The sequence below is a fragment of the Lissotriton helveticus genome, chromosome 10, assembly GCF_964261635.1.
Source record: "Lissotriton helveticus chromosome 10, aLisHel1.1, whole genome shotgun sequence".
Classification (NCBI taxonomy): Eukaryota; Metazoa; Chordata; class Amphibia; order Caudata; family Salamandridae; genus Lissotriton; species Lissotriton helveticus.
Window position 1 is genome coordinate 821,709,567 of NC_136071.1, and position 12,906 is coordinate 821,722,472.

Consider the following 12,906-nt stretch of genomic DNA (forward strand, 5'->3'; position numbering starts at 1 on the left):
AGTTTGGACCCAGCCATATGCAAATCAGTCTTGACCTTGCTCCCTAGGGGAACAGTCCAGCCCAAACTCAACCTAACCATCTTCAGTGTTTCAGGTACAATAAACTTTCCTCTTTAATTACCTCACTTGATTTTTCTTCAGCTTTTGACCCAGTGGACTGTCCACTTTTCACTCCATTTTTCATTCCATTTCCACTCCTTGCGTCTTTTTCCTACGGTACTTCGTTCTGTTTATATCTCACTGTCCACTGCTCTCTTTCTCTCCTTCTTATCTGTGGTGTACCTCAGAGATTTGTCCTAGGCGCACCTTTCAGATCTTCCGCAAAAAGAGAACATGCCAATGAGCCTTCTCTGGCGCTGCACCAAAAATTTGGAACTCTCTTCCACTGGAAATTCGTAGAATCTCCTCCAAGGTTGCCTTCAAAGTGGAAGCAAAAAGATTCCTCATGAATAAGTTCTTACCTTAACACGATGGACCCCAATCGCTCTGTAAATACTAAAGCATTGGCTAATAATTCTGTTTGTTACAATTGTATTCGCCCCCTTACATCATTATGTATCTTCACTCCCTTGATATCATCTTATCATTGACTAGCCCACTTTGCATTAATCCTTAATTAGATAGGATCTGTCCTGTTTGCACCATATGTTTCTATGCATATTGTTTCACCATTTTAGTCTTGTTGTGATCTTTTTCCTTCCTCTCCCTCTAACTGTAAAGTGCTCATTTATCCTTCGGGATCAAGTTCGCGCTATATAATACTTTATAAATAAATAAATAGATAGATAAACGTGTCTTTTCTCTTGGCTATTACTTTTTCGTACAACTTCTATGCTAATGATTCACAATTTATTTCCTTTTTTTCACTGTATCCCTTAACAGAACTGTTGTAATTGTCTGCCCGCCATCAACTACTAAATACCTTTTTCACTCTTGACTGCTTGACCGTTTTTGTTCCTTCTTTCATCTTTTTTTCCCACCTAAACACCTTGCCTTGTCTCCTTATGTTTTATCTTTGACTGCAATGTTTGCTTTTCCCACCACACCTGCCCACTGCACCTGCCTGGTCTTTTGTACCGGTTCCTTTCAGATTTATTCAGCTTTTCTGGTGCGAGGTTTCTCCTTCGTATTCGAGCACATGGTGTCCTACCCCGAGGCAAAGGGGACCAGTGTACAGTGATCCCCGACAGCGTCCGGAGCACAGGGGGCTCCAATAAGGGCGGGACCGAACCGAGGTGTGTGTCTGTGGGAGCATCATTTTACTGAATTGTGGGGTTTTAGATCTTTGGGTAGCGCACACCTAACTGCAAACAGCAGTGGAGCGCTTTATGGCGTTCATTTTGTAGTAACCGGAGCACTTACACAGGAGGTGTAGAGATCAGACACTGCTGTGAGGCCCTTAGGGCAATTGAAAGGGGGCGAAAGTCAAAGGGAGGGTACTAGCTAGTGCCATACACGTTTATTTTCTTATTGGCAATTCAAAGCACCTGTCAGTCAAATAATTTGATCAGAATCTCACATCTGAGGAAATGAGAGTGCCATCACCAGCTGCCAGCTCTCACCTTCCTAAAGCCAGCGGCTCACTTGAGTTGCCTTTAGGAACACTTGGAACTAAATACAACGAACACAAAATCAACACGGGGAGGGGGAAGGGCAGTCTCAGCAAAATTCCCACAATGTACAGTGATCCCAGGTGTGATGGGATTTGTGTTCTTGCCATATGATGTGCACATGAACTGTTTCTCTTTCGCACTAGTACATTTATTTTCTTACTTCATTTGCTATTCGCATTTACTGTGTGCAGAGACAACCCTCTCCTGGGAGGCTTGGGCTAAAGTGACAGAGGAAAACAAGCATGTAAAAATGCAATAGGTCTCGCCTTTGATTAAGTTAAAGCCATTTTTTTGCTATACAATACCATTAGCGAAGTAAATGGCTTTAACTTAATCAAAGGCGAGACCTATTGAATTTTCAATGTGTGTGTGGGTGTGTCTGTCTGTGTGTGTGTGTGTGTGTCTGTCTGTGTGTGTGTCTCTGTGTGTGTGTGTCTGTCTGTGTGGGTCTGTGTGTGTGTGGGTCTGTGTGTGTGTGTGTGTGTGTGGCTGTGTGTGGGGGGATGGCTCTGTGTGTGTGTGGGTCTGTGTCTTTGTGTGTGGCATTTGCGAGAGATTAAGCTATTGGCATTGTAAATGACAATGCCATTTATTTATCGGTTTTCAAAACAACACATAAATAAAAATGTTGTCATTTACAATGCTAATAGCTCTAACTTTTGCAATGCCGAGAACGTTGCATTGTAAATGCTTGTTCAAATTAAAATCTGTCAGTCTGAGTCACTATTGGGATGTCGCGCCACCCACTTCGCTCCTTCAACTCCCAGCTCACTGCTTGTATCTAGCACGCATCTCACTCCGCCTTGGCATGGTTTGAGTTTTGCACTGTATACACAGTTTTGATAAGGGTCTGATTTACTGACATGTTTTATCCTTTTATGTCTTCCCCTTTTTCCCTTTTATTGTTTCTGTTATTGTATGGCATATTGATTCCCACTTAGTGGGCACAACTGTGATTGTTAATTCTTTAGGCAACTATTCTCTGTCCTGAGGATGAACCGATATTTTGTATGGTTCGAAACGTCGTCGACCTAAATGCACTAAATGCATAGCTGACACGAATTGTTCTTGCATATGTGTATATTGTGGATTATCTGTTTTATGATTTATGATATTCAGATGACCCGATATTGCCTACCACTTTTCCCTTTTGTTTGTGTTCCCCTAGTGTGTTAGTCGGACATCGGCTGGTGTCCCACTTTTATCACACTCTGTGTTTTATTGCTTTGTGATCATTTTCATCAAGATAATAAATTGTCCGGCTGGACATTTCTTTAAAAAAAATATAGTTCTATTTGGTCTATATTCATTCTCTTATAAATCTCCCTCTTGTCTAAGGACCACTGTCTTTAAAAATAAGCACCTACCCAAGGTCCTTAGCATATTGCGCCCTGGGTTCCCTTGTTTTGTTTAAATAATTAGAACTTTTTTTATACAATCACTCTGGCTAGTGGTGAACCTGCACATGTATCCATGTTTGAAATGGTTCTTCTGAGTAGATGAGTTGGTAAGACTGCATCACCCATATTCTCAAAAAGCGTGAAAGCTGTCAAGTGTGCAGTAATCACCACGACTCACCAAGGAGTCTTATCTGAAAATGATTTCTTATGGAGCCTTTCATTGAGCCATTTATCCAGCAAGCGGTGTCACTGGAAAAAGTGCCCCCCTTAATTACACCCAATGACTACCTATCAAGTGCCTCATTTGGGGTATTATTCACGAAGAAATTCAAGACTTCTTGCACACATAACTGTGAACAGTTTCATTTAACTCACTTCAGCTAATCACTGGAGCACCGTGGCATGATCACACTAGCGTCTGTGGCACATTGATTGCTTGTGATATACCTATACTATCCATGAATAGAAGAAATGGCTACTATTTAAGGACTGATTAACAAAAGAAAAATTAAACAACAGTAAAAATTACGTATTCTTACAAATGCTTTTCCAGGAGCATCCATACTCGACCATGTGTGGTAGTACACATTTTTTCTATGAAGTACAACTAAACTCATTAAAACCGATTCCAACGGAACCTCTGTATTTTACATGGCCTGCCTGCCTAGTTCCTGAGTTTACTAGGCAGCACAATTTTTCATGAAGCGTGGTGGTACTGAGGCATGAACCTGATTCTCACCCAGTTGATCAGCAGCGCCAGTGGAGGTAATAGCGGTGTGGGGCTAGGTTGGGAGTGTGGGGGGATTTCGACAGACGACAAGGGAAAATTAAATAAATAACTCATATTACCTCGGCGTTGGCAGATGACGCTGGGCTCCCTAGACTAATGCATACCCTAAAGAATTCTGTGTATGACCTCATGGTCACAGGTTCGAATACCTGTGGGTGCACTCATCCTTTCAACCTTCTGAGGTCAATTAAACAAAGAACCATTAAGTTGGGTAACAATAAATATCTGTCATATTAGCGCCATTTACAAATAAATGTTATATTATGCATGACACACATTTCACCCTACTCCTTTCGACGTTTCTATGCCTACAGGTGTCACCTTAACTAAAGTATATTCTACATTTTACCACATAGGAGGACAAATAGCATCCGTCTCACCCTATCATTTAAGCATCATTCTTTTCCGTTTCCTCTGTTTCATTTTTCGCTTCTCGTTCTCTTTTTCCAACATCCATCCTTTCCCTTCCTTTTTTCCACTTCCCTCCCCCACACCGCTCCTTAATTTGCAAGTGTCCCTCACAATCTCAACTCGATGTACACCAGTGATGGGAACCAACAAGTATAATGAAACGAGTGGCATATTTATTTTCATACATGTTTGCGTTGGGAGAAAGCCTTCGCAAATGCAGCATACACTACTACTAAAATGGCCACCGAGTTCCAGTGGTTGACAGACAACTCAACTTTACAGTTCCAACAAACCATACGTAACTGTGGAATGTGCTTTCCAGTATCGCCGTAAAAAATAAATACCCTTCTAAGAACATCATAGAAACGTGTAGCCTTCGGCCCTGCCCCACCCACCTTTGCCTATCTGTACATGCCACTGGTATGAGCGATCCATAGACAAACACTGCTGATCCCGTGACAAGTGTCGTTACACTGTTTTTTATGCGTACTAGCAGCTGTGGGCATGCATATTATTTATAACACTTTTTCAAGTAGCGTTTTTCTTGTGCACTACGAATTGTATGGTTTAGCATGCTAGAGAACTCCTGGCATTAAATTACATTTAAAAAAACACACTTTTTTTGTAGTTTTCTGTTAGCATTCGGCCAGCATGCGACTATAAGTGCCCGTGTGACGCGCATTTATATATTTTACTCTTTAGACTACACGTTAGCATTCTCTCTGTTATCTGTATACTTTGTATTTCTCTTCCGGGCGGCAGGTAAACAAGAGCACACACGAACCTCGCCTACAGACACTTCATTCACTCAGACAGGCAGACCTATGATTATTACAAACGAACAGCAAAGTCTCTCACCTTGACAAAGTTGCTCCCTCTTTTACAGCTCACAAATGTTTAGTCGGAGGATTGTAGGTGACTAACAGGCTTCCTCGCCAGCTCTTTGCCCCACACTTTGTTACGAAACACTTCTCCTTTGCAGAGCAGCAACACGTTGTTTCCCCTCTAAAAGGAAGTGGTATCTCTGCAAGTCAAATCATGGCGAAATGTGTCATGTTGTCTCGCTTTGCGGCACGACCCCAAACGTGTCGGAGTTAAAAAAGGCATGTTCGAACAGGAGGCCGTAACAAGCATGCGCGCGCTCAAAAAATGTACAGCTGAGCGGAGATCATTCTTGCACCACCCGTGCGGGACTCCCGTCTTAATATGTGCACCTTCGTACAACATGGAGAGTCGAATAAAATAAGGGAAAAAATATTTTACACAGACCTTTCATATCCTGAATGCAAAGACTTTCTTAACTAAAAGGCCTCATCCGTGTTGAATGCGAGGTAAACACTCTTATTAAACGTGAGTAGTAATTTGGTCGCGCGTGCCAATGCAGCGCAGCATTTCTAAACACTCATTAAAAGCTCAGCCTGCCCGTGACCTATCATGGACTAGTACAGTAGTCTGGCATTAACTCACAGAGGCACGTGAGGTACAGTCGAAGAAGCTGTACGCCATGAAAAACACAGTTTCTACCTCCTTCTGAGGAGCAAGGCGTTCAATAACAGAAAAGTACAAGAGAAAAAAAACCTAGAAACAGCGGCAACACCCAAACCGAGGAGGCTTCAGATAGTGAAATCAGCTAAGGCAGCAGGTGAAAGGCAACGACTAAAATAGCAGTATTAACTTCTGGAACGAAACGATATCTTTATTTTGAATATATTGTCTTATATCAGCCCCAGAGGAAGTTGAGAAAGTACTGCTAGTGCGAACGCGTAAAAAGTGCAAAAAATGCTATACATTGCCTGAGGCGCTTTGGTTGATTCTCTGATATTTATCAAAGGAATATTGCAGTGGCGATTTTATCTACGCTAACCATAACTTACATGTTCACCTTGCAATACGAATGACATCATACATGACCTCAATGATAACCTAATAGCTGACAAATTTTTTTATGACATCACCATTGACAACCCTGCTTGAACTATAACTGGTGCCGCCCCCTTGCACTACAAATGAACATTCATATCCCATAGTGTAGCCGAGAGTGCATATCTGAGTGAGTGGCTTAATGTGTAAAGTTGGACGTGTGTTGGACACCTACCATCACACGGTATCTTTCCCTGCATTGGAGCATTCATATCCCTGGGTACCTCACGTAGGGCCTGATTACGATTTTGGCAGTACAGCGCTGGGTCTGCCCCACCAGTGCACTGCCAACCTATGACCTTAACACATCACTCAACACCTGCAAGACCTCCACTGGCTCTCCGTCGAGAAGGGAGTAACCTTCAAGCTACTCACCCATACCTACAAACCCCTCCACAACACCGGACCCAAACACCTCAACGAAAGAGTCTCCTTCCAAGAAAACCTCTGCTTCGCTGACTTCGCCCTCGCCCTGCGCATTCGTAGAGCCAGAGCGGGTGGAACAGATTTCTCCTACATCGCAGCAAAAACCTGGAACGAGCTCTTGATAAACATCGGACACTCCCCCACCCTGCACTATGCGCTCTTTCAGGAAGAGCCTCAAGACCTGGCTCTTCGGCTGACTCAGAGCTGTCCCCCCCCAGCGCCTTGAGACCCTCACGGTTGAGTAGCACGATTCACAATTTCCTGATTGATTGAACAACCTCTTTGCTCATACCATCCTTAGATATTCAAATCAACATGAAATATTTAAGCAATGGAACTTTCACAGAATGAATTGACTAGTATTCACAACAGAAGGGAGCGGAAGAGACCGTGACTACGTTTCAAATCATAGGGCACCGGAGAAAGTTAATTGAAAGCAATGAAATCATGACAATGTAATTACACCATTAACCCATTACACATCGGCCAGACTGTGCACTGCAGAGAAGAGGAGAGAGTGGCAGAGATAGTATCCATCTTGTCCAAGATTGCGTTTAATAGGAAAATGTGTCATATTTATTACACATCTCATCAAAAGGGAGGGAGAAAGAAGACGAGATCCATCCAGCTTCCAAACATATGAAACATTGACATCAAAAGGGAATAGATCACATGTGTCAATAAACCAGTCTCACATAGACAATATTGGAGACCCTCAACCACAATACATCGTGGGCAGTATACCTTGATTCTCCGCCTCTCGGGTTATGTGGATTAAATCATCATAGGGGACGTCACTTGAATGTCCCGTTCTTCAAGTGATCTCCTGTATTCCACTAGGAGGGAGACTGGCTCGATTGCGACAGTCATAATGAGTAATTAAAAATAACTATTTTCCTGTAAAGTAAGAGTTATTCGACAGGGAAATGATACGCTTAAAAAGAAATGGCGGTGTACAAGTCGGTGAGTAATTGTTCCACAACATCTGGAGAGCGGTCAATAATGTTAATTCAACCTATATATACAGATTCACATGTGAAAAGTCATTGTAATTGTCATTCTTAATGCACAAAATATAAACCCCCAAAAAACAATCTAGCAATTCCCCCCTATGATTATTTTATAATCACAAAAAATGATTATAACTTTATTAATCAGGAACTCTTTTCTATTGGCATCATGTATTGCTTCTTCCTGTAAGTTTCTTTGATAGACTTGGCATCTTTTGGAGTTTTCCCCTGTCTTTTTGCTTTCTGACCTCCCAGTTTTGACTCTTTTCATTGGTTTAGTGTCTCTGTGCACTTTCTCACTGCTGTTCAGTGTTAAAGTGTCAAGTGCTCCTATTGTAAATTGTTTTAGGGATTGGTGTTTCCATGATTGGCTGATTTGACTTACTAGTCAGTCCCTAGTACAGTGCACCGTGTGTGCCCAGGGCCTGTAAATCAAATGCTGCAAGTGGGCTTGCAGCACTGGTTGTGTCACCCAAAAGAAGCAGCCTGTAAATGTAACTCTGACCTGCCATTGCAGGAGTCTGTGCACAGTCTGGTACTACCATGTCGACTTGGCAAGTGTACCCAGTTGCCAGGCCCTAACCTTCCCTTTTCTTACATATCACTCAGCCCTAAGGAAGGCCCAAGGTACCCCTGTAGCCAGAGTGTAGTGTATGTGAAAGGTAGGACATGCCCTGGTGTGTGTGGCATGTCCTGATAGTTAATTACTGCCAATTTCGTTTTCACTATTGCAAGGCTACCTCTTCCCATAGGACAGAATGGGGAATTTTTTTATAGCATCTTATACATATAACCACCCCTGGGATCAAGGTAGGAAAATAAAGTTTAGTATGCCTGAACTCAGAATCTAAAGATGCAACTTTTAGTAAAGGTGATTTGTACATTCCGTGTTTGAAAATACCACTTTTAGAAAGTAGGTATTTTCATACTTAGCCAACCAGGATGCCACTGCTGGGTTTGTGGATTGACTGTCTGGCTTTGAATGACAGGGGCTGGGGAGGAGCAGTGGCTTCAGAGAGTCTAGATGGGTCAGGGATGGGTTGAATAGAACTGGGCTGCATTTAGAGTAGGGGAGGAGATTTCCTTTCACCTGAATGGGCCTGGTCTGCCTCTGACATTGCTGTCTCCACCTCCTGCCGGGAAGTTGCACCAGAGAGGGCAGAACTGTGTCTGGCTGGGCACAGACACTCTATGCCCCCAGAGAACAAAGGATTTTGGGCTATAAAAAGTGGGGCCCAAACCCCTAAACTTCAGAACTCTTTTGGACCAAGAAGACTGCCAAGAAGAAGAGCAGAGAAGCTCTGAGGAGGAACTACCACTTTGCTATGTTGGCCTGCAGTGGCTGCTTCTGTCTCAGGCAGTGAAAGGACTGGACTGGAACTTTCTGCAAACTCTTTTTGTGAGTTTCTCCAAGGGCTTGAGGTAGAGCTTTCCCCCTGTTCAAGAAGTCCCAGGAATGGCAAATACTTCAAGTTCTTCTGCCCTCAGCAGTGGGGACTGTGTGTTTTGTGCTGCAACAGAAGAAAAGCAATCTGACGCCGTGTACAATGCTGCTGCCGACTCTGTGTCCTGAAGGCACCACAGAGAGCACCGCCACAATGCCACACCGCAACCCTGGTCTCACCGACAATTCCTGCTTACGCCGCCACCAAGCCATGGCTTGCACCGTGACCTGTGGGCACAGCACTCCGCATCGCCTCACTTCACAACGTTGCCTTGGTATACCTGATGATGCCGCTTCACGCCAACATCAACGCTGCTGCTTGCACCATGGTCCGAGGGCACTGCTCGTAAGTTACACGGTCCTCTTCCAGCAGCGCAGCCTTGGCCTGCCGGCGCCATTGACTCCAGTACGTCTGCCGACAACAGCGCTTCAGCAACGATGACGACGCTGCTTACACCATGACCTGCCAGCACTGCAACGAGCGCCACTGCACTTCGCACCGCAGCACCCAACGCCTACCGACACCAGCGCTCCTGACTTCATCTGCGAGGAGTTTGATCTGCAACGCGTGTGACTTCAAGGGCCTGGCGACTCCTGCTCCGACCTCTGGAACTGACGCCTGCGGACGCCGTGCTGTCAGAGCTCAACGAGAGGTCACCGATGCCCTGTATTTCTAAAGGTACTGTTTTGCGGGTCTTCCCGACAGTGTAGCTGGCCCGCGACGGGCGGTCAGCCAGAACTGTTTGGAATTTGTTGTTCACAATGCCGTGATAGCCCCAGACGGAGCTATCGACTTAAAGGAACTTTATTTCAAGTTTATTTGGATAACTGAAGAGTTCTACGTACTGTATTGTGGATTTTTATCGTTTTTGGTCTTATCTTAAGTTGATAGAAATATTGGATATTTTTCTAAATTGGTGTGGAGTCCTTTTGTAGTGCTTACACTGTGTTGCTGTTGGTTATATGCAAATGCTTTACACACTGCCTCTACGATAAGCCTGACTGCCTGGTGCCAAGCTACCAAGGGGGTGAACAGGGGTTATTTTAGGATTGTAACTCTCATATCCTGACTAGAAGAAACGGTCCCTACTCGGACAAAGGCGCAAACCCTTGCCAACTAGATCCCCCATTTCTAACATTCTTGCATTATCTATAGCTGTTTGTAGACACAATCCTTGATATTCTCCATCTCAATGGTCAGACATTTTTCTCTTTAATGAAATTGATTTACCTTATATTTACAACTTTTATTTAGGCATCCACAAAACTTTAAGAAGAGAAACAAAATAATTGCACAAATCAGTATAATTATTACTGGGGTTAGTAGTGGGAGGGATGGATGACGTTACAACGCACACTTTTACAACGCATACCTTTACAACGCTTTTTTTACACCGCAACATCCATTACAACGCACACTTTTACAACGCATACCATTACAACGAATTCTTAAAAAATACCTTTACAACGCATTCCACTACAACGCATACTACATTTACAACGCATACCATTACAACGCATTACATTACATTGCAAATAAGGTAAGTGTTGGATAGTGTAGGGGTTAAAATTACTATTCTAACTCCAGGGGGTGCAACAGTAGGGTAAGTATTGGATGGTAAGTTTTGCGTTGTAATGGTATGCGTTGTAATGACTGCGTTGTAATGGTATGCGTTGTGGTGGTGTGCGTTGTAGTGTCATGCGTTGTAGTGACTGCGTTGTAAATGTATGCGTTGTAATGGATGTTGCGTTGTAAAAGTTTCGTTGTAATGGTAGTGCGTTGTAAAAGTTGCGTTGTAAACATTACATACCAGTGGGAGACTAGTCCCACTCCAAAATTATCAGTACATTGACCAACCTTACTAATATCTTTCCCTATCTCACTAACCCATGATCCTACAGGTTCCCAGAAGTCATGCTCTTCAAAAGATTGAAGCTTTCAAGAAATATTAGTAATATTCATGTTATAAGTGTTAATGACAGGACCGGTATCAGGTATGAAGGTACATCACCTCTTAACTTTTAGTACTTTCCAAACACTGCCTTCCTTCACAACAAGGATAGCTAATGCTACACTGCTCTGCATAACCATAGACCTAATAGCCATTAAATCTGTATATATTTGAGTTAGTGCCCTGCAGGACTTAAGGCAAGTTTATCCAACAAGGTAGACAACCATCTTATCTTCACATCATTCATTGCCACTCTTTTAGACAGAATAGTTGCACCTAATATATCTATAACTACCTATCCAAAACCTTAATTCACTTTTCTCAGACCAGCTGCATCATCCATTACTCTCATATGATAGACGCTAGGAAACACCAAAGCAAGATAACACAATCTTACACAGTTCCTTGGCAAATTAAAATAAGCAGTCTTATCACACACATAGTAAATCCCTCTCAGAATCGGCTCTCCCTCAATCTAATAATCACCTCTTCATATTTTTTACATTCACTTTATCCCACAAATTTAGCCCTACTACCTTTAAGAGGTCCTCAAACCACCATACACATTTCACCTCTTCTTTCTTGTCCCATTCTCAATGTAGGATGTAAATTTGATATTCTAAGATCTTCCTCATTCTTGATTTACTCTCTTATGGCCTCTTTGTCTCTCCAGTCTCTCACAATCTTTACTCTTATATTATATTCCCTAATACATTAATATTGTTCTGTTCTTAGGCTGCACACATATCCCTGTTTAATGGTTTTAGTCTCATGCTTAATTTTTTCACTTATTCTAAAAGATTTACTATATTTAATACCCTGATCAGGCCCTCAACGCTCCAAAATATCAAGATCCTCCAATGATACATTGAAATTAGACAAGTAATGGACAAAAAATCATTGTTAATAAATATGCTCACAAACAATGTACAAGATAGGCCATATAAAATTGGAACCTGTGAATAGGTAACACCTTAACCTGCAGACGTAGGAAGCAAAGTACACTTGAAACAATTCTTAACACGCATAATCTCTGAATATTCAGATTACATTTTAGTATAAATGTTACCTTGAAATCCAAACGAAACTCTCCTTAGGATTAATCATGTTATGTTTCACTTCGTTATGTACTGCAGTTAATTCAACTCTTGTGGAGGCATGTCCCACCAGAAATAGTAAGCACAACAACAGGCTAACTAGAATCAGTTATGATATTAATAGCACAATAAAATGAATAATTGTATAGTGTCTACTGTAATCTATTTTCGACTACAACAAAAATGCGTGAAGCTCCAAAACTCAAAATGACTAAAATTCTTCTTTAACACATTAATAAATGTCTTCTTTTCTTCCTATTTCTTAAAAACAATAATCAAAACAAAATATTAAAAATAGTCTCTGCTTTTCAAAAGCATTCAGTTCATGCTTTCAATACATTTTCTTTCACTTAATTTATTAATCAAACACAGATTTCCTACTCAGAAAACCTCTCAAGGTAGTTCTTCTTCCTCTGATTTACTTATAAACTCGCTCTCAAAACTGCATGTCTGTCAATTAAACACTGGGCTACAGACTACTGGCTCTGACTCTGGCTCTGACTCTTCTGATACTGCTGCCAAGTATACCTGTTCAGGTGATGCATACTGTATTTGGTGTTCTCTTCCTCACTGGTCGTTTAGCAACAAGTGATTCACACCCTCTATTTTATAAGTCCAGTTCAATAATTTCAGGATTTTCATTTATTGACTCTAGTCTCTCTTGTTTCTCTGGCTCACAGTATTTTCTTTCACATGTTCTTTTTAGTGGCTTGCTATCTTCAGTTTTCTCTCTATCATCTGTCTTTTCAATCAATGACGAGGTTAAACCTTGAACAAACTCAACAGTGCGACTTATTGTGAATTGTTTTCTTCCTCTGGATGTTCTTGTCACTCAAATTTTCA

The 12,906-nt window shown here is 42.1% G+C and overlaps 1 protein-coding gene across 1 annotated transcript in view; it reads right to left on the minus strand.

Annotated features, from left to right (window-relative positions):
• Positions 1–5,242, minus strand: part of APBB1IP (amyloid beta precursor protein binding family B member 1 interacting protein) — an 812,218-nt gene extending 806,976 nt beyond the window's left edge. Inside the window, exon 1 of the mRNA XM_078663434.1 lies at positions 5,073–5,242. The gene's annotated coding sequence lies outside the window, so the exon portion shown is untranslated. The remainder of the gene's footprint in view (positions 1–5,072) is intronic.
• Positions 5,243–12,906: the final 7,664 nt, after the last annotated feature.